Source organism: Camelus ferus, chromosome 3, assembly GCF_009834535.1.
Source record: "Camelus ferus isolate YT-003-E chromosome 3, BCGSAC_Cfer_1.0, whole genome shotgun sequence".
NCBI classification, from domain to species: Eukaryota; Metazoa; Chordata; class Mammalia; order Artiodactyla; family Camelidae; genus Camelus; species Camelus ferus.
In genome coordinates this window covers 106,526,012-106,545,066 of record NC_045698.1, presented here as the reverse complement: position 1 = coordinate 106,545,066, position 19,055 = coordinate 106,526,012, and the positions used below count along the sequence as shown (strand labels likewise).

The 19,055-nt window shown below is 51.8% G+C and overlaps 1 protein-coding gene across 7 annotated transcripts in view; it reads left to right on the top strand.

Moving 5' to 3' along the window:
* Positions 1-8,569: 8,569 nt before the first annotated feature.
* TNIP1 (TNFAIP3 interacting protein 1) overlaps positions 8,570-19,055 on the top strand; it is a 47,466-nt gene continuing 36,980 nt past the window's right edge. For 5 of the 7 annotated variants that reach the window (XM_032477119.1, XM_032477122.1, XM_014567308.2 and 2 more), the window contains exon 1: positions 14,187-14,337. The gene's annotated coding sequence lies outside the window, so the exon portion shown is untranslated. Of the gene's footprint in view, positions 8,589-14,166; positions 14,338-19,055 lie in introns of those variants that run through there. The other 2 variants (XM_032477120.1, XM_032477124.1) reach the window with 2 other exon arrangements.

Genomic DNA, 19,055 nt, shown 5'->3' with positions numbered 1-19,055 from the left:
GGTGGCCCCCGAGATGTTTTCTTGAGCTTTGTTTTCAAGAATTTGTCAGCTGCAGATCACAGAAGCATCCAAAGACATATGAAAGTGCCTTAAAATATGCCCTGAGGGAAAAATAGGCTGGAATGGAAAGGAAAGTGATGGAATCCAAGGCAGTAGAAGTGGGGAGGCCCCATGAGGCCAAGGGGGAACATACAAGTGGAAAAACCAGGAATTTCTAGAATTCCGAGAAACCAGGAAAGAGGATAGTTCAAAGGGAGCACCACTGTGTATAAGACATCATTCTAATCCCTCAACATGTGGTTTTCTCTGAATTCTTAAAGTGTATTGTGTTCTGGGCTTGGTCAGTAATAGGAGGGAGATGAGATTAGAAAGGGGAGTTTGCATCCAATTATAGAGGACCTTGTATGTCAGGATTTTCTCTTATAACCCAGGGTGAGCCTTTGGAGGTTCTTGGGTGGGGAAGGTATACATCTAAGCATGCATTTAAGGCAAGCCCATGAAGGAAAGTGGCCAATTGGGAGGCTATTACAGTAATCCCACGGAGTCCCAGGTGCCTGCAGAACAAACCACATTTTTTTCTTGGAGCTGTGGCAGAGGAGGGACTAGCCACTATTCTGAATCCAAGCCCTCGCATTCATTCATTTATTCATCCATCCATCCACTCATGCAGCCCCTTGTTGAATGCCTTCTACGTGCTAGATGCTAAAGATATAAAAAGTTAGACCATCGTGGTCCTAATCCTTAAGAGCTTCTGTTCCAGTGTCCCTCCCACTCAGCTCTCTGCAAAACACATTAGATGACACTGGAGGTTGTTTCTGTGGCCAAAGTTCAACTGAGAAGTGGTGGGGACTAAATTAAAACTAAAAGGAAAGGGAAAGCAGAAGCCCAGACTGCCACTGTCTCAAAGAGGGAGGACAGGAGGATGGTCCCGATGCTCTAAGTGTCGACGGGGCTTCAGGAAGTCTCACCTCCCTCAGCCAGACTGACAACTGCCACCTCCCGAGAGAGGAAGCAACTGGCCCCAGGTCATAAAGCCTTTCAGCGGCAGACAGAACTGGAGCCCTGCAGTCCTGGCTTCGGTCCAATGCTTTTATAAACACCATGTACGTCGTTCCATTTTGTTCACTCCTCCCCTCTGAGAGGGCTTCAGCCCACAGTCAGCCTCCCTCCAGCTCCTCACTGCCCCCCTCCCGCCTGGAGCTGTGCCTCTCCCGTCGGGGCAAATGCTTTTCAGCAGCTCTGGACTGAGATGCACCCACCTTGGTTTTAGGGCCACGAGGACGTGTCTAAAGGAAGTGGCTGGTTGGGAAGAGGTTGCCCTTTTAAAACCCAAGCAGAGAGCAACTATTTGGGAATTGCCACTGTTACATTTCCTGCTGTTGGAGAGCATTGTGGGAACTGTGGGCTATTTAAAACACGCTGATGTATATACTGTGTCCCGGTTCTGCTGAGAACATGCGTCATCGCCAGAGTAATCCCGCAGGAGAAGCTCCCCCCCATGCTAATCCTCTGCTGCAGCGCAGGGGTAGCACCCTCTTCCTAACAACGAGGCAACTGAGGGTCCAAGTGGTGACACAGATGGCCCGAAGATAGAGGCAGCACATCATGGACTTACTGAGCTGGATGTGGTCTTAGAGGAAGTGGTCTTAGATCCCAGCCAACTCTCTTATTTCATAAATCTGGAAATTGAGGCTCACAGAGCAGGACCATGGCCGTGGTTTACTAAGGGCTAGATCTGTGACGAACATCTCGTCTCCTGATTCCTACTCTGCCGTCTCCGCTGACATATCCTCCTCTTCCCTCTGATGGCAGAAATCAGACTGAACGAACGGGAGGGAGAAGTGTCAAGTTGCCCAACCCGAATTTCAGAACCCAGAAGCGGTAAATCACCACTCCAACATGCCTCCCCACTCCCCTCAGACCTCAGGTTTCCTAAGGGCACTTCCCCACTTCACAGCTGGAGTTAGGCAAGCGGGAAATTCTGGTTCTATCACGGAGCCCTCTACTCAGTAGTTAGATCTATGGGAAGGAAGTGGGCAGGCCGCCCTGGATTTGAATCCCAGCCAAGCATGGGGTGAGTCACTGGCCTCTCAATGCCTTGACGTCTCCATCTGTAAAGTGAGGATGACAAAGGCTTCTATCTCACAGGGTTGTTGTGAAGACGAAATAAGGCAATGTGTGTGCATCTGTGTGGCACACTGTCCGGGATACAGCAAGGACTCAATACATATCAGCTTTGTTATTAATAAACAGGCTGGATTCCATTTCCCAGCAGACGAAGGCTTAGAGAGGTGGAGTCTTAACAGCCTCAGATGATTAACTGAGTCCCTCCCTACCCTCGAAAGCTAAGGGGGGAAAGATTAGAAAAATTCAAGCACACAGTAGCAAGGGGTACCAAGTGCAGAGGCCACAGATTAACCACAGAGAGGCCTGAAAAAGACTCCCTGGAAAGAGGGCACATGAGAGGCACCTCAAAAGATGGGTAGAGAAGCTCTCAACAGTGAAAGATGGAAGGACGAAGAGAGTTCCAGGCGGGGCCCAACTTGCGTAAAGGCACAGAGGTGGGAAGCGGAGGCAGTGGGATGTGCTCCTGGGGGCCCTGGGCCCCACATCCAGTGTGAGGACAACATCTGGGAATGCCACAGAGAGTCCAGGCTGGAGTGTGGCCTTTACCCTCGGGGTCCTGGCCAGCCCCTGAATGGGCTAGGGGTGGGAGTAGCACGAGCAGAGATGTCCTTTAGAAAGCCATCTCTGGGGCCCTTGGCAGAGGAGGAGACCAGCCCAGTGGCTGGGAGACCATTGGACAGGCTTGCAGCTCTTCCCCGGATGCGGAGGGATGGGGATGTGGGCCAGGGTGGGGGAAGCAGAGATAGAGAAAAGAGAAGAAAGACATCGGGGTGCAAGGGACCCAGGAAACTGCCTGACCTGCTGTGAAGAACAAGAAAGGGAGGCCACAGTGAAGTCAGGTGTCATCACCTTGGAACCGAGAGGTGAAAAGTGCTTTAGAGCAGGAAGAGGACCCCGGTGCGGGCCATCTCATCACCCACTTCCCTGCGTGGTGAGGACTGAGGAGGCCCTAAACCAGAGCCGCCTGGGAATGGGCCCTTCCCCCGGGCCCAGCTGTTGCAGCAGTTAACAGAACAAACAATTCCCCCTGTGGGATGGTCCCCCCGCCCCCCTGCCTGTTGTGCTGCTGGCTGCAGCCAGAACCCCCCCCCCCCTCCGCGGCTGCCCCACTGGGATGCCATGGACCTTGACCTGGAGACAGCCCTGGGCGGGGATGGGAGGGTGGGGGGTGACACAGAGATCCCAACCTGTGTAGGGCCAACCATTTCCACTCCCACTTTCCCACACATCTGGTATCCACTCAAAGCCCCTAAGCACTCCTTACCACACACACAGAATTCCAAGTCACCACCTGGCGTCCCCACAGAGACACACACACTGTGTACCCAGAACCAGAAGCACATGCTGACGCCAGAAAGAAGAATGATTAGGCCTACAAATACACTGGTCACAAACAGAAAGACAGACTGCTGGCCATAGACGCACTGCTGGCCACACAGGAAAGGCCTCACACAAGTACTCAAACTTGCTTTTCACACCCACTCCCTGGGGTGTGTTCACGTTCCTGCTTTTCTTGGCACACAGCCTTGGTGTGCAGCACACAGCTCCCGGGACCTGGGACCCGCCGGCCCTGTGTCCGTTCCTCCTTCTGTTCTTCCACAGGAAGAGACAGACTTTGAGCCTAACTGCCCTGATTTGAGCACTGGGGAAGCTAGACCAGCTCCCCGGAGAAGCAGAAGCGGGATCAGCCTTGCTTTGGAGCAGAATCCCCAGGGAAGGCTTCCGGGGAGGCAGTGAGGCTCACGGTGAGTGAAACATACAGATGCAGGAGGGAGAGAGCTTTTCCTCCAGAAGCCCCTGTCTCACCCTGTTCGCTTTTCTCGGAGTGCTCTAGAAGCTGGTGGTGGAAGCTGGTGGTGAAAGGGTTAACAGCGCCACCTGCCACCCCCAACCTCCCACCGTTGGGCCTGGGAAAACCTGAGCCCTGGGATTTGCCCATGGGGAGTCAGGGTAACTATCTCTCGATAACTTTTTGCTGTTCCAGGATAAAACTCCCCAGGTGAGTGAGATGGAAACCTAAAATGAAACTTTGCCAGGCTTCTCAGACGCAGGGCCCCTTACTGTCACCCTGGTCAGTAGCTGTAGCACCAGATCCATCATCATCATTGCCTCTGTGTGAGGCTGGCTCTCCACGTGGGGTGAATTTCTCATTCTCATGGGCAAATGCGCCTTCCTCTCCACTAGGCTTCAGGCTCTCAACTTTCCTACCTAGGAGGGTGTTCCCTGAACAAAATGAGATCAAGCAGCCAGAGATCCCAGCACAAAGCCTGGTACCCGGGAATTTCCTATCACCTGCCTTCCCCACCTCCTGCCTCTCCCAGGGTGCCCGGTCCCCCTGCCCCTCTCCCGTGCGGGGTCCAGGTTAATTGCAGTGCAGCATTTGCATAGACATGAGACCTCACCCGGGGAAATTCCCCCTGGTGACCAGGCTTCCTTTCTGAGGTCGGGCCTCAGACACTGCTCCTTCCTCTCCGGATCCCCCCCCCCACCGCCTCCCGCTGGCTCTGGTCCCTGTCATCCAGCTGGTGTAGATCCAGGCTCGCAGATCTAGTCCCATCCTTTGATCCTGGATGCTGACCAAGAGGGTGTGAGGGTGGAGGGTGGTCTGGGGATCTGGAACAAAAGCGGAAATGATGAGTTTGAGAAACAGAGGAAAGATCCGCAGGCGAGAGGTGAAGCCTGGGTTGTGATGTTAGCTCGTCAACAACTCCCTTTCCTTCCTTGGGCACATGCCTTCCCCTCCCTGGACTTTAGTCTCTCCTGTCCAGTCAAGGGGTGGGTCTGAAGAAGCTTTGTTCCAGGGCTGATAGGCCAAGAAGCCACTTCTTTTAGCAGCACAGTCTTGCAACACTTGTCCTTGGATCTTTTTCCTTTGACAAGGGTCTTGCAACATACCATCCTGTATCTGTTTCCTTGGAAAGCACAATTTTGCAAAATGCGTTCCTGAATTTCATTTTAAGATGTTGACAGAATTATATGTATCTCCTCTACTTGAAGTGAGCTGGTTTGAGTTTTAATTTTTCCTTTCACATTCACCATGTATGATGTCCTGGGACCCACAAAAAGTGGAATAGAGCTCTCTCCTCTCCAGATGCTAAGATCTGTTGTCTGCATGGTCTCTACCCTGGTACTGAGAAGGCACCTTCCCTGGTACAAAAAGGGAAAGAGCGAGGTCCTGGGACCACCTGCATCAGAACCAACTGTCAGAAAGGGCCTTTGAGAGCAGCAATCACAATGTGATTGGCTCAGTGCTGGTCACACAGTATCAACAAAACCAGAGATGTCAGGGTCGGAGGGTGCGGTTGGATAATTAAGTAGCAAAGGAGTGGGGCTGTGAGATTTACCCTATGTGTATCCCAATTTCACCCAGCTTTTGAAGTTCAGCATAGGTCTCATCTCCCCCAGGTGAGCTCTGAAGACATTTATTACCTGAGTTTGAACTCCAGCCATGCCTCTCAGTAGCCATTGGCTTAAACCACTATAAGCCTCCTCTATAAAATATCCTCATCTATAGAATAGCGGTACTGATATCATAAGGTCCTGATAAGGAAGGCATAAAATAATGCATTTAAGAGCACTTAGTCCAATGCTTGGTACATGTTAATTTTAAGAATTAGCTATTAGTGTTATTATTTCCTGACCATCTTGGCTTACTTTGATTTCTCAGACTGAGATGCTCTGAACTTTCGGACTTCCTTACAGTGTCAGCATGGAAGGTCCCTTAATGATCATCTAGCCTGATTCCTTCACATTATGGAAGGGGAAGCTGAGGGCCAGAGAGGGGAAGGGACTTGACCAGGGCCACACAGCAGAGCCAGAACTCAAACTCAAGTCTTTTGATATCCAGTCTTCTTTTTCCTTAATGTCTATGCCTTGGCCTGAACAAGGAAGGCATTTTCAGGGAATCCATGGCTCGAAGAAGGAAGAGGGGGAAGAGAAGGTGGGAGAAGCTGACTGCTCTCAGCATTTCAGCAGCTAAAGCTCAGAGCTAATCTTCCTCCAGGGTGCGCAAGCCAAGTGTTCTAACTGGAGATTCCAGCTCTTTGAGCCTCCTTAGCCCTTCAAGTTCTTTCTGCCATTTAAGACTCCATGAGCAGGAACCAGTCCAAGCTGTGCTTCGTGGATTCACAGAGGATCAATGACGATTGTGGCCTCTGGAGAGAAACTTTCATGTACAGGGGAAATATTGCAATCCAGGAGCAACAAGGCTGAATTACACATTCTACCGATGAGGAATCTGAAACTCCATTTCCTAAAGGAAGAGACATTGCTGAATTTCACTGGAAGGCTCTGGCTGACTCAGGGGGCTTATGCCAGGCTACCAAGAGGCTTCACAAAGGGAGACAGGGACTAGATCTCTCTCCCTGGTGCTGAGTCTTGCCACCATCCCAAATGCCTGTTACTGAGCTGTTGGAGACATGCGCGAGGGAGGCCTTGCAGCTTGCTACAGGAGGGCAGAAATGGCAGCATCTGACAGTGTGGGTGTGAGAAGGTATATTTTTACTCCCTGCAGAGAAAAGGGTTTCTGAGCAGGGAAGCGTATCGTCCTTTGAGCCTGGTCTAGCGCGAGGACCAGTGTCGTTAGTCCTGTAGAACTTTCTGTGCAGTTTGGTAAGGTAGCTGCTTGCCACGTGTGGCTGTTGAAACATTTAAAAAGTGGCCAGTCCAACCGGGGGACTGAGTGCGGTGTGAGAAAGAGCACTGGACTAGGAGTCAGGAAGTTCCTTGATTTACTCACTTGGAGAGTCATTTCCACTGTCTGGCCTTGACTTCCACATGCGTACAGTGAGGCTGTGGGGCCAGGACGTCTCTCTAGCATTGCCTGGGCAATCCCAATCTGAGGGACACAGAGGCAGTTGAGGGTCAGATTCAGTGGACTCCCCCTCTCTCACCCCCAGTCCACTGCCTCCCAATGCTCTGCCCAGGGCTGATGGGGCCCCTTGATATCTGACCCTGCTTATTTCTCCAGATCCACCTTTGTTACTTCCCCTTGCTTGCTTCAAACTCCATGGTCCTCTCAGAGTGAACAATTTTCAGTTCCCTGAATATACTCTCTCTTTGCATATTCTATTCCCCTTGCTGAGAATACCCTTCCTTATGCTCTTGCTTGGCTACTTCTGGGTCTCAGCTAAGGTGTCTCTTCCTATAGAAAGACTTCCCAGTCCCAAATCTTGGCCAGATGCTCCCTTGTCCAGGCTCCTATAGCTCCCTGTGTTTCTCCTGCCAAAATACATCTCTACCACACTTTACTGTAACTACCTAGTTAATTTGCCTACAGCCCCCAGAGCAATGCTATCCAATAGAACTTTCTGTGATGATGGAAATGTTCTATACATGTGCAATCTAATGTGGTAGCCACATGTGGCTACTGAGTACTTGAACTGTGGCTGGTGCTATTGGGGAACTGAATTATTAATTTTAACTGATTTGTATTTAAATAGCCACATGTGGCTAATAGCTACTGTGCTGGACAGGGCAGCATCAGAGTCTGTGAGCTCTGAGCGGGCAAGAAGTGGATCTGACTTGCCCATTCCTATGTCTTCAGTGGTCTATAATATTGTGTAAGAATGAAGAAACTCCAGAACTAGGAATGATGGAGAAAGGCCAGCTCATTCAGATGGTCCCCCTCCATCCCCTCCCTAGGCATCTTTTCAGCAGATGATGAACTGAGTGAGCCCTTATGTTTGTAAAGTGGTCAACAGTTTACAAAGGAAGTCTGTAAACTATCATTTTGTCTTAATCACTGTTGCAGGAGGTGTGCAAAGCAGGACTCCTGATCCCCACTCTACAGCTGGGGACCACTGAGGCTCAGGATGGCGAGGTGAGGTGCAGGAGCACTAGCTGGTTGGTGCCGAGCTGGGCTGCTCCGTGGTGGATAGGACTCTGAGGCCCCAAACTACATCCAAGAGACCCAGCACAGAGGGAAGGAGTGGGCTTTCCTCTTCCCTGTGGACAAGCCACAGAAACTAAGTGGAAACAGATGGGATAGGACTGGGGGCAGGAGGATGTGGGCTGGGTGTCTGGTGATTTCCTCAGGACCCTGGGCGCTGGAATCCCCCAGCTTGGGCAAAGGAAGAGATGGAGGTCCTCAGGAGAACCTGGGGGTGGGGTAGGGTGGGCTAGCTGGGTGGCCTCTGCCCCTGTGTCAGTTCCCAGCCCAGCCACAGAACCGTCAGGCTTCCGGCTCTTCCCCGGAGCCCCCTCCCCTCCCTGGAATTCACAGCAAGTGACAGCCAGTCTGGGAAGTGACAGGTGGGGAACTGACAAAGAAGGGCCCTGTGCTCTGCCAGGGGGCGGGATGGGGCCTCAGCTGAGTCTGCGGGGCTGCGTGCTCCTCCATCTCGGGGAATTCCCCTCCTGCCTAAAAGTCAGCCCAGCCCTCCCTCCCTCCTTCCTGCAGACAGTCAGCGGAGGAGCCTCGAGCTGGGGCACAGACCCTGTCTTCTCTTGCTCTTCCCCAGGTGAGTGAGCCGGCGGGGGACGGGAGCCAGGACAGGGAAGGGCTCACTGCACAGGACTGCGGGGCCACCAGGCCCTCCGGGCTCTGGGCCACGAGCTACCTGGCCTCCTGCCTCCCTGCTAGCTGGGATCGGGCTGCCAGGCCCAGCCCCCTGCCCCCAGGCTTGGGCTCCGGCCTCTCTCACTCCTTGCCTGGCCTCATTCTCCTCTTGCTTCTCTCCCTCTACTTCTGATTTTGTCTTCCTGCCCTCCTCTCCTTGCGCTGCCTTCTCAGCCAGGCCTTTTCTCTCTGGTGGCTGCTGGTTTTTCCAAAGAGAAGGAAAAGAAAGACCTATTTTTTGTTTTATCCTTTTCCCAAGACAAGGGAGTAGGTTCATGAGTTTGAACGCAGATATGTGTGTGTGTGTGTGTGTGTGTGTGTGTGTGGATGTGTGTCTCTGTGAGCGTGTGTCACACCTTACATCTCCTGACGTGACCGTGTGAGCGAAAAATGTGTGAGCATGTTTATGTGTTTGTGTGTGAGTGTGTCTGTGGGTGTCTTTGAGTGTCTGGGTCATTACGTGAATGTGTGTCGGTGACTCTTTGAGGGTGAGTGTGTGGGCGTGTGTTGGGCACTTTAGTGATCTAAAGCTAGACAGGAAGAGAGCAGGTGGGAGTCTGCCCCTGCCTCCCTTGGGAACACAGTGGAAGGCTGGGGCCCTCCCTAACCCTGGGGCAAAAGGACCTCTGGAGGGCCCTCCCACCTGCTCTCCTCCCAGGGCCAGCTGGACCTTTCTGTGGTTGAGCCTTTAACAGAGAGAGAGCCTGAGGCACTTGGAGTGGGTGACAGGCTGGCAGACAGTGGTGATGCGGTCTCCTCTTTGATCACAAACAGTCCAGATTTTCCAAAGCTCATCAGAGGCCCAGCCCAGGGAAGTCCCTGGCTAGGAGGGGCAAGGAATGGAGGCCAAGTCACTGTCACAGTGGCTCCTGGGCTGGAGAAGAATGGAGGGGGAAGCGGGAGGGGCCCTGGAAGAGGGAGCACAGGAGAGAACTTGGGGTGAGGCGGTAGGAGGGCTGCTCTCAGGGCCCTGAAGGGCTTCCCAGGATTAGGAAATGCTCTGGTTCCCACGGGTCTGCCTCCTTCAGGGGCTGGGCTGGGCCTGACTGACCTCTCCCCACTTCCAAGAGGATGACAAGAGGCAACTTTGGGTCCAAACCCAGATCAGCTTGACACTCTGAGCTGGAGACAGGGGGGCCAGAGGGAGAGGAGCTGGAGTAGGGGAGGCCTGGGCTCCTAGAGCTGTGGGAGGGGCCTGGCCAGGCCACGTATGCTACAGGCCAGGGCCGGGAATTTCCCCCAGTGTCACTTTGCCCTTTCCTCCCATGCAGCGGGGCCCTAGAAAGCTCAGAGTAACAGGCAGGCCCAGGGATGCAGGGGAAGCAGCTAGGATGGAGAAAGAGGAAAACAGGAAAGACCCTGGAGAAAAAGTCAGGAGGAATGCCTTCTAGGCCTGGTGTTTCCGAGGACGCTTTGCGATGTCTAGGGCTAGTTCCTCCACAGCTCTGGGCCCTGAGGTCCTCACTGGAAAGAGGAGATTACTGATCCCTGCCCACTGCATTGGGTGGATGATCACTGCCATTGCTGCCTCTCACTGATGCCAGGCTCTGGGGTGTCTCATTCTTTCTACCCTGTGCACTGGGCACAGTTCTAACCTTCATGTTACTAATGAGGAGGCCAGGAGGGGCATCGTGAGGGGTATGTGGCAGGGCTGTGATCTGAGCCCAGGCTGTCTGACTCAAGAGCCCACATCCTAACCCTTGGTATGACATGCCTCTTGGAAGTAGGGCAAATTGTGGATACGAAATGGTTTAATTCAGCTTAAGGTGCTGAAAAAGTCTGAAAAGTTATGCATCTCTTACCACTGTGGTATGCATCCCCTTATGCAGTTATTGGGAGGTAGATGGAATTAAAAATGCCTTCTCAGGCTGAGGGTGGGAAGCAGGGACCATAGTCTCTGCTCACTAATTTACTTCTTACCCCAAAATACGATTACCTAGTACAATTTAAGTCAACGGCATGTACTTGACATGCATTTCTCATTTATCACTGAAATCTCTCATATAGACACACACCCAACACCAAAAAAACACCCAGAATCCACCGTAGGGCTTTACATTCCTGAGATTGCCTCTGGCTATGGGGATGTGAGACTGCATCTGAGGAAGGGACCCAGACCCAGGACTGCTCTTTCCTCAGTTCATTAGCTGCTTGCCCTGAGTTTCATTCACCCCTAGCCAAGAACCCGACTTGACTAATTCACTACAAGTGGGGCATATGCTTGTTTGCTTTAGAAGCTCCATTTCCCATCACTAGGGTGTGTGACAGTAGCACTGCTCTGGGAGCAGGAGACTTAAGTACTATCACAAACTCGCTGGAAGACCTCTGGCAAGTCCCTGCCGTCAGTGGCTTCAACCCCATGAGAAAAAGGCTGGGTTTGATCCCTTCTAAGGACCCTTCAAGGACTGGCATTTTGAGTTCTATGCCTTGCCAAGCTGGCAAGATTCCATAGCATGTAGCTTAAGCGGGTTAAGAGTTTAAGAGCCTGGATCTTCACGTTCCAGTGACCTGGTGCTATTTAAGACCTTGAATAAGTCACCTAACACCTCAGAGCCCCAGTTTCATGTGTGAAGTGGGGAAGGGGATGGTACTGACCTCAGAGGTGGGTTGGGAGATACATTATGTGAAAGTGCAGACCTAGCACGCGGCAAATACCCCACAAACGTCACCTTCTGATGTTTGTCACATGCAGCCTCCACTCCTCTTCAGGCACTGGATTTAGAGCTCAATCATTTACACATGGAATTTGGGTTTTGTTGTTATGTTTTTTATTTCCCTCAAATGCGGATTTAGGTCTGACTTCCGAGCAGCCTTGGTGGAGTTGGTAGAGAGAGAAGGAAAGGTAGAAAAGATACTGGGAAGTTTTGTGTCTCAAAACAAAACAAAATGAAACAAAAACACAGGCCTTTTGATTCTCCTCCCAGGTAGGGCTTTGTGGGGTGCTTGTCGTCACCCTGGAAGAGCAAAAGTTTCCCGGTGCCTGAGTCACCCAGTTTCCAGTGTCAGTCCCAGCTTCTCAGCTTGGAAATCTCCTTCCAGCTATGGGCGTATCAGGGATGCCAGGCTCTAGGGGGGCTGTTTCCCACTCTGCCAGGCCCCCAGAGTCTAGGGTCCCACAGAGGATGTGGATGGTGGGATGGAACCTAGGGAGGCTGAATTCCTGGGTTTAACAGTGAAATTCTACTCAATGCATGCAATCCACATCTACAAACCACTACCATTTCTCCAATGCCTACTGTGTGCCAAACTTTGAGCTTTACTTGCATTATCTCATTTATCTTCATGATCACCTAAGAGGTAGGTAATTATTATCTCCATTTTTTCAGAGAGGAACAGAGGCTTAGAGAGGCCACCCAGGAAGTAAGCGGTTGAGTCAGGGTGAGAACCCCATTAGTTAGATCCATAGCCTATGTTCATCATGAGTGTTGAGTTTCTATAAGAAAGAAAGAAGAAAAACCAGGACATTGTAAAGACAACATGGTGCAGTGGAAAGAGCACATATGACTGGGAGCCAAGGTCCAGGGTTCCAACCCTGGCTGCATCACTCAACATGCTTGGCCTTGAGGAAGTCCTTTACTACACTGAGGACTCTGTCTACCAATCTGTCAAATAGAGGGTTGTAATCAGTGGTCTCCAGGGCCTCTATAACATGATGAAATGCTCTGAACTCAGACTGAAAACGATGAAACAGGTAGGTGTGGTCATGACTTTGAAGAGATGAGTGTTCTCACATACTGTAATTGTTAAGAAGAAGTATCCACAAGTAGGCAATCAGGCAAAAAGACAGCTATGTGAGCTTTTTATGCCATGCTAGACCATTGTTCAACAAGCCACCTCTAGGAGTCATCTGGCACTTTGGGGAATGAAGCTATTTGCCTAAGTCTCTAAGATCAGACCTTTACAAACACAGCTAAAACAGTTTGGGGAAAAAAATGCAAATAGTTGGAGACTTCATTTTTTAAAGTAAATTTCAGGCATGAGAAGAGTTGGGTTGGGATTAGAAAGAGAGCATTCTAGGAAGAAGCAAACTAGGAGTTTCGGACAAGAGCAGGAAGGAAACTGGACTGTGGGGCCTGATGGGTGAGGTGATACCTGAGAGCTGCGGTGAGAACCAGCCCGAGATTCTTATCTCCCCATACCTTCCACACTGGTAACGCTCAGTGTTGCTATGGTGTTCAAATCCCTTTCTCCCTCCCTCTCTTCAAAATCAGGGTATGTGTGTAATTATTTTCATAATTAAAATGAACTAGAATTGATACTGTTTTGAGAATTTGATAACTCCTTTGAAGTAAGTGAAGGCATCCCATGATGTCACAAAGCCTGAGAGTCCTTGGATTACGCATACACGTGGGTAGGGACGTGTGTGTGTTTTCATATAGTCACAGTAGATTGACAGATTTCTCCTGTGAAATGAGGACCTATGTCGAATAGGTCCCCAAATCCTTTCTGAGAATGAGGCCCTGTCAATGACTAAATTTTCAACAGTTCTAGTGAAACACCTCTTTTGGAGTAAGGTTTTCATAAAACTGTATTTACCCAATTTAAAGAGCTGTCCTTTAGTCCAAGGTTAGGCCTTTCCATTTTTTGAAATAAAAACTCAACCTCTTTCAAATAAAACGGTGAGGTTAAAAAAAAAAACCAAAAAACCAGTGTTCCCAACCTTAAATCAAGCTCCCGCTCCTTACTGGTCTCGAAAATCCCACAGTGTGTTTCCATGGTCTGGGCCACATATAAGTAGGCAGGGTAAGAGGTGGGCTCTAGATTTGCCTACTTAGGTTTGAATCTTAGCTCAGCCATTCACTAAGGTCATCTAGCTTCCTTGTGCCTTGCATATTAATTTATTTATAGTAAAAAAATGATAAAACCATCTCATTACGGTGGCTGTGTGGATTAAATAGCGCATGCAAAGTGTCTACCAAGTCTGGAGCAGTAAGTACGCAAAAAAAATGTTAGCAGTGACAGTAAGATTCTTTAAAGGTCCTTTCAATTCGGAATTTCCATGAGCTCTGATAAGTCCAGGAGCGCCGTGGAAGGAACCCTAGGGCCCTGCGCTCTAGCTCTGGCTCAGCTCCAAATGCTTACGTGCATTTTGTCAAGTCCTCTCCCCGCGCTCTAGCCTGCGTGCCCCTGGCCCAGAGAAGGGGTGGGTGGTCTCCGCGGCTCAACTCTGCTCTGAAACTCCGGCTTTTAGGGTGGCCCCAGCCTCATTCCGGCGCCTGGAGTTTCCGGAGTAACGAGTGCCGCGAGGGGCTGCCCGGACCCGGGAGGTCGCCGCCAGAGGCAAAGCCTACCGAGGGGCCGGCCTGCTGGACGGGACCCCGGCGGCCATTCCTCACACCCCTCTGCTCTCCAGGCCCCGGACCTCCGGCAGCTGCTGTTTACCTCCTCGCGTCCCACCCCAGCGGCCGCGAGCCCGACTAGACGGCGCGGCGTGATTGGGCGAGCTGCCTATCAATCACCTGGGACTTTCCCAGGGGTGGGGCTGTCCAGCCCCCGGCACTTCCTAGTCCCAGGCCTCTTCCCCCTGCCCTGGCCTGGGAACCCGCGGAGTGCTGCCGGGCCAGAGCCTTGCCTGGGCCTCTACCCCCGTCCCTGGACCAGGGGCTGGACGCGGAGAGCGGGGCATTATCCCCCAGGGCCCCCACCCTCGGGTAAGCCGGCCGGGCCGGAGCTGGGATGGAACGGGAAGAAGGGAGTCCGGTACTGGGCCGTTCGAGCCTCGGCAGTGACTGGCTGTGGCGGGGGGCGGGGTGGGGAGGGGAGAATCAGGCCCGGCCAGGTGGCCCAGGCTTCTTGGCTCCTGGGTTCTGGTACGCGAGTTCCCCGGGCACGGGGCGCCCCCAGGGGCGGCGGGGTCCGGCTGAGCGGGGAATCCCTGACCCGCGCGGAGGGTGGTGGGCGCGCGTGCGCACTGCGTGGGGGAGCCCGCCTGGGAACGGCGTGCATGTGTTGTGCACAGCGTGCAGACCAGCCAGGTGGGGGTGTGTGCGCGGGCGTTGGTCTGTTTACAGTGTGGGAGACCGGTTTTGGAAGCAGAGTGCGTGCATATGTAATGAAGAGGAAAATAACTCTTATTGGGCGCTTTCTAAGTGCTGATCTAAACCCCTTACATATATTAAACTCATTTAATGGTCACATATCCATACTCAAAATGAATATGATCATTATTATCCGCCTTTTACTATCCGCATTTTACAGTTTAGGAAACCGAGATACTTGGAGATTGGGGTCACACAGCTAGGGAGTTGCAAATTCAGGATGTGAACTCACGTTTGACTCCAGACTCCCTGCTGTGCTGTTGAACATATTTTGTCCGCTGTTAGAGACAACATTTGTGTGCATGTGCACGGTAGCTGTAGTGAGTTTGTTTTGTGGAGTTATTCTATATGTGGGTGAGTTTTCCACCGTATAACATTTGTCTACAAGAGTGTGTGAGGTTGTGTGTATGTGAAAGTGATTGTATTATGCATTCATTGTGTCTGGGAGTGGGTGGGAATTTTGTGTGACTGGGTGAGAAATTGTGTTTTGGTTGAGGGCAGGGGGACTTTTGTGGATGATGCAGAAGAACCAGCAACGTCCGTCCACGCCCCCTTGCAGAATGACAGTGCAGGGAAATCTGTAGATTCCTAATGCATCATTTTTATTTCACAGTATTGTCAAAATGGAATTTAATCAGCTCTTACTCATTTTCCAAACAATGGTGTATGGTAGAGGGGAATTTGGCATCTGATGCGAGGTCAGGAAAGGGGACTCTCAATTTTTTTTTTCATTCGTGACAATGGATATTGGATTTAGAGGCTGGAATATTTATTGGCACAAACTCATAGCAATCCTGTGATGTATTAATATCCCTATTTTACAGCAGAGAGAACTGAGTCAGTGAAAAGCCAATAATGGCAATAATAACATTTTAAATATGGTAGCTTACATTTATCAGCACTTACCGTGTGCCAGGCACAGTGCTTTACATTTTAGTATCTCATCTTTTCACCAACTCTAGGAGTTGTTAGTAGCCTCAATTTTCAGATGAGAAACCTGAGCCCCCAAAAGGTTAAGACTTGTCCAAGTCTAGTAAGCCTTGAACCCTGGGCCTTGTTTCCTTTCCACCATCCTGGCTGTGTCCTGGGAAAATAATGTGATCAAGGCTTGGCACTTCACAGAAGCACTTGATCCTGTGTCCCTCTAGAGGCTGCAGCCATGAGTGTCCTGTGTTCTGCATCCTTACATGACCCTGTTTTCCCCCACCCATGGGTACCCATAGGTAAGGCTCATGCTGAGGGTTGCTACCTGCCCCTATGCCCACACCAGGTCCTTTGGGGCCCCAGGAAGCTGTGGGGTCTGACTCATACCCTTACCCCCAGTGCTGCCTATAACTTGGGGCCCAGATGTCCTGATTTGGGTCTGCCGACCTGATTTGAGCACCTCAGTGTTGCAGAAGGTTGGCTGTCTGCCTCCCTCTCTGGGTACTATGGGGTACTACTTTTACTTCTGCACTCACTGCGATTTAACCACTGCAGTCTGCTTCTCTTCCCCCTCCAACATGCCAAGCTTATTCTTGCCTGAGGCCTTTGTACTGTTCCTTCTGCCCAGAACGTCTTTCCCCAGCTCTTTCCATGGCTGGTTCTTCCTTATCTGCCAAGTCGCAGCTCAAATGTCACCTCCTCAGAGGGGCCTTCCCTGACCTTTCTATGCAAAGTAGCCCCTTTTTTCACTTTCTATCATATTACTATTATATTTTTTTCATACATTCATCACGCTTTGCAATAATCTTGCTTATTTGCAAATGAGAAAGTGTATATGTATGGAGCTTAGTGTCTGGCATATGATAATTTTTAGTGTTTACCTGTTTGTTAGCTTTCTCTTTTCCTAGAATAGGAAGGTGAGAGCAAGGACCCCTTTAGTCTTCACAGGTGCATCCCTGATACTAGATAAGAGTATCTGGGGTCAGGGTCTGCTGGGTTTGTTCAATGAATGAATAGAATAGAAGAAACCAGGATGATGGTGCATTTCACAGATGAGAAAACTGAGGCCTAAAGATGGGAAGGCACTTGTCCCAGAGAGGTAGTGGCAGAGTCAGGGGGAATTGCTCCCTTGCATTTCCAGTAGTCAGCAAACATTTTTGGTCACGCTTGTGTCTGTTTCTCAGGGGAATAAGGTACTGGCTCTGTCCAGGAACTTGTAATAGAATGGGCAGAAATGTGCCATGGGCACTAGCTGGAGGGCATTGTGTGCCAGCAGGTGCTCGGCAGTGAGTCTCCCTGGGTGTGGAGCAATTTGAGGGTGCCAGATGGTCAGGGGGCTTCCAGAGGGAGCTGATTTCAAGGCTGGGCCCTCCAAGATGATGAGGTGCAGACTGGGGCCTAAGCCCCTTTTGGAACTTAGTAGGCCAGGTAGAGGATTTGGGGTAAGGCTCTGCTGGGTTGGGGGAGCTGACCAGCTGCACTAGGAAAAAACCCTAAGCTCTTGACTACCAGGCAGAGAAGTGTCAGCTGTTCCTGGTCAGTCGGCAAGACTTGGGAGTGATTAGAACAGTTGGTTTGCAAACCCGAGAGTGCATCAGAATCCCCTGGGTGGCTTGTTAAACAGATTGCAGGGTTGCACCCCCAGAGCATCTGATCCAGCTGGTGGTGGTGACGCTGCCAGCTGCTCTTTGAGAACCCCTGGTGTAGCACGTATGCTTTAAAGTTCGGCACACCTGGGTGGGTGCTGTGTCTGCTCCCTCATCTGTAAGATTCTGTGACGTAGGTGCTACTAACAGAGTGGTATGAATTAATGAGACGGTGTGTGTCAAGCACTCAGCACAGGGGTAAGCAATGAGTAAAAGCTGCTGAATATCATTAAGGTTAATGATGCTAATCATGAGGGTATTGAAGGAATTTCAGTAGATGATGGGGATGGTCTGATGTTCCATGCTTTGGAACAGCTTGCCTTTAACCCTCTGCCACCTCTGGACCAGGCTGTGCCTTCTCTGGACGGGTCATCCTTTACTTTGTCTTAGATTTCGTCTTGTCCCTAATTGGAATAATGAAAAGTATGCATGTGGGTGGGCCGCAGAGGAATCTGGCCCAGATTTCGTCAACAGCACGCAGCACCCCAGCAGGTGATCATCTAGCCCCTGCTTGACCCCCGCCCCAGGATCAGGGAGTGCGCGCCCTTGTAGGCAGCCCGTTCCAGTGTTCTTACAGGTGGCTTGCTCTTGTGGGCCCACCTCCTTCCTCACCCCCTCTTTTTTCCCCTCACTGCTCACCAGCCCACTTGGAGGGAGGGGTGGGGAGGGCAGTAGGAGGTGTGGAAGAAGAGCTCACAGCTGGCCACCAGAGGACTGAATTTGCCTCCCCTCTGTGTCACTACAGTCCTTGCAGCCTTGGGCAGGCCCTCTTCTCTGCTGGCTTTGGTGTCCCAGCTGCTAAACGAAGGGGTTGCACTGGCTGGTGTCTTAGGGTGTCCTCTTCCAGCCCTGATTGGGTGTCCTCTTCCAGCCCAGTGATTGGGCCGCCCTCTCTCCGGCTCCAGCAGTTTCTGAGTTCTTCCCGCTGGGCCAGGCCTTTCTGTGCCCACCCTCCCAGCTTCTCGCTGCTGCACCCCAGCCCCAGCACCGGCCTGTCCCTCCTTTTCCTGTTCCTCTTTGGAGAGAGGGTATCTGGGACCCCCGGAGAGTTGCCAGAAGGAAGGCACAGGGAAGCAGGGAGAAGCACCCCGTCTCCTGTGGGGAGCAGAGCCGCCGACCTGCAGAGACAAACCTTGGCAGGCACCGCAGCCTGGCCACTTGCAGGAAGTTCTGGGTGTATTTCCCCCATGACTGGCCTGGGACAGTCACCCTTCCGATAGGAACATAGGAACGGATGACTGGGCCGAGGAGCAGCTGTCTGTCTGTCTGAGGGCCGTCCCCAGGCGGGGCTGAACTCTTCTCTCCCCAAGGACCTCACCCAGAGGCTGTTCGCTGTGTCGTGAGCACCTGCTGCGTGGACAGACCGGGCGGCCCAGGCAGATGTGTGTGTGGGGGGGGAGGGCGGGGGGAGCTGTGGGAGTCATGCCACCAGAGACTCATGCTCAGAGGCCAGAGCTGGTATTTTTAGGGCGGGCGTGGGGGGGTGGCCCATGAGTCAGGGGCCCTTGGTTTGGTCTCCACCCACACTGGAGCCTGCTCACACCGCCCTCGGCTGGCCGGAGACCACGGTCTGCGCCTTCGTCACGGCCAGCCTCGTCAGTGGTCTGAGGAACCCTGGTCCCCCCGCCCCTCCACTTTTGCCTCTGCAGGTGCTCCCCCCATGCCGACCTCTGCAAAGAGGAACGGGGGTCTGAGGACAGCAGCGTTGACTTTTAGAAAGTCTGAGGGACTCTTTCAGACATAGAGGGGAATGTGCAGACA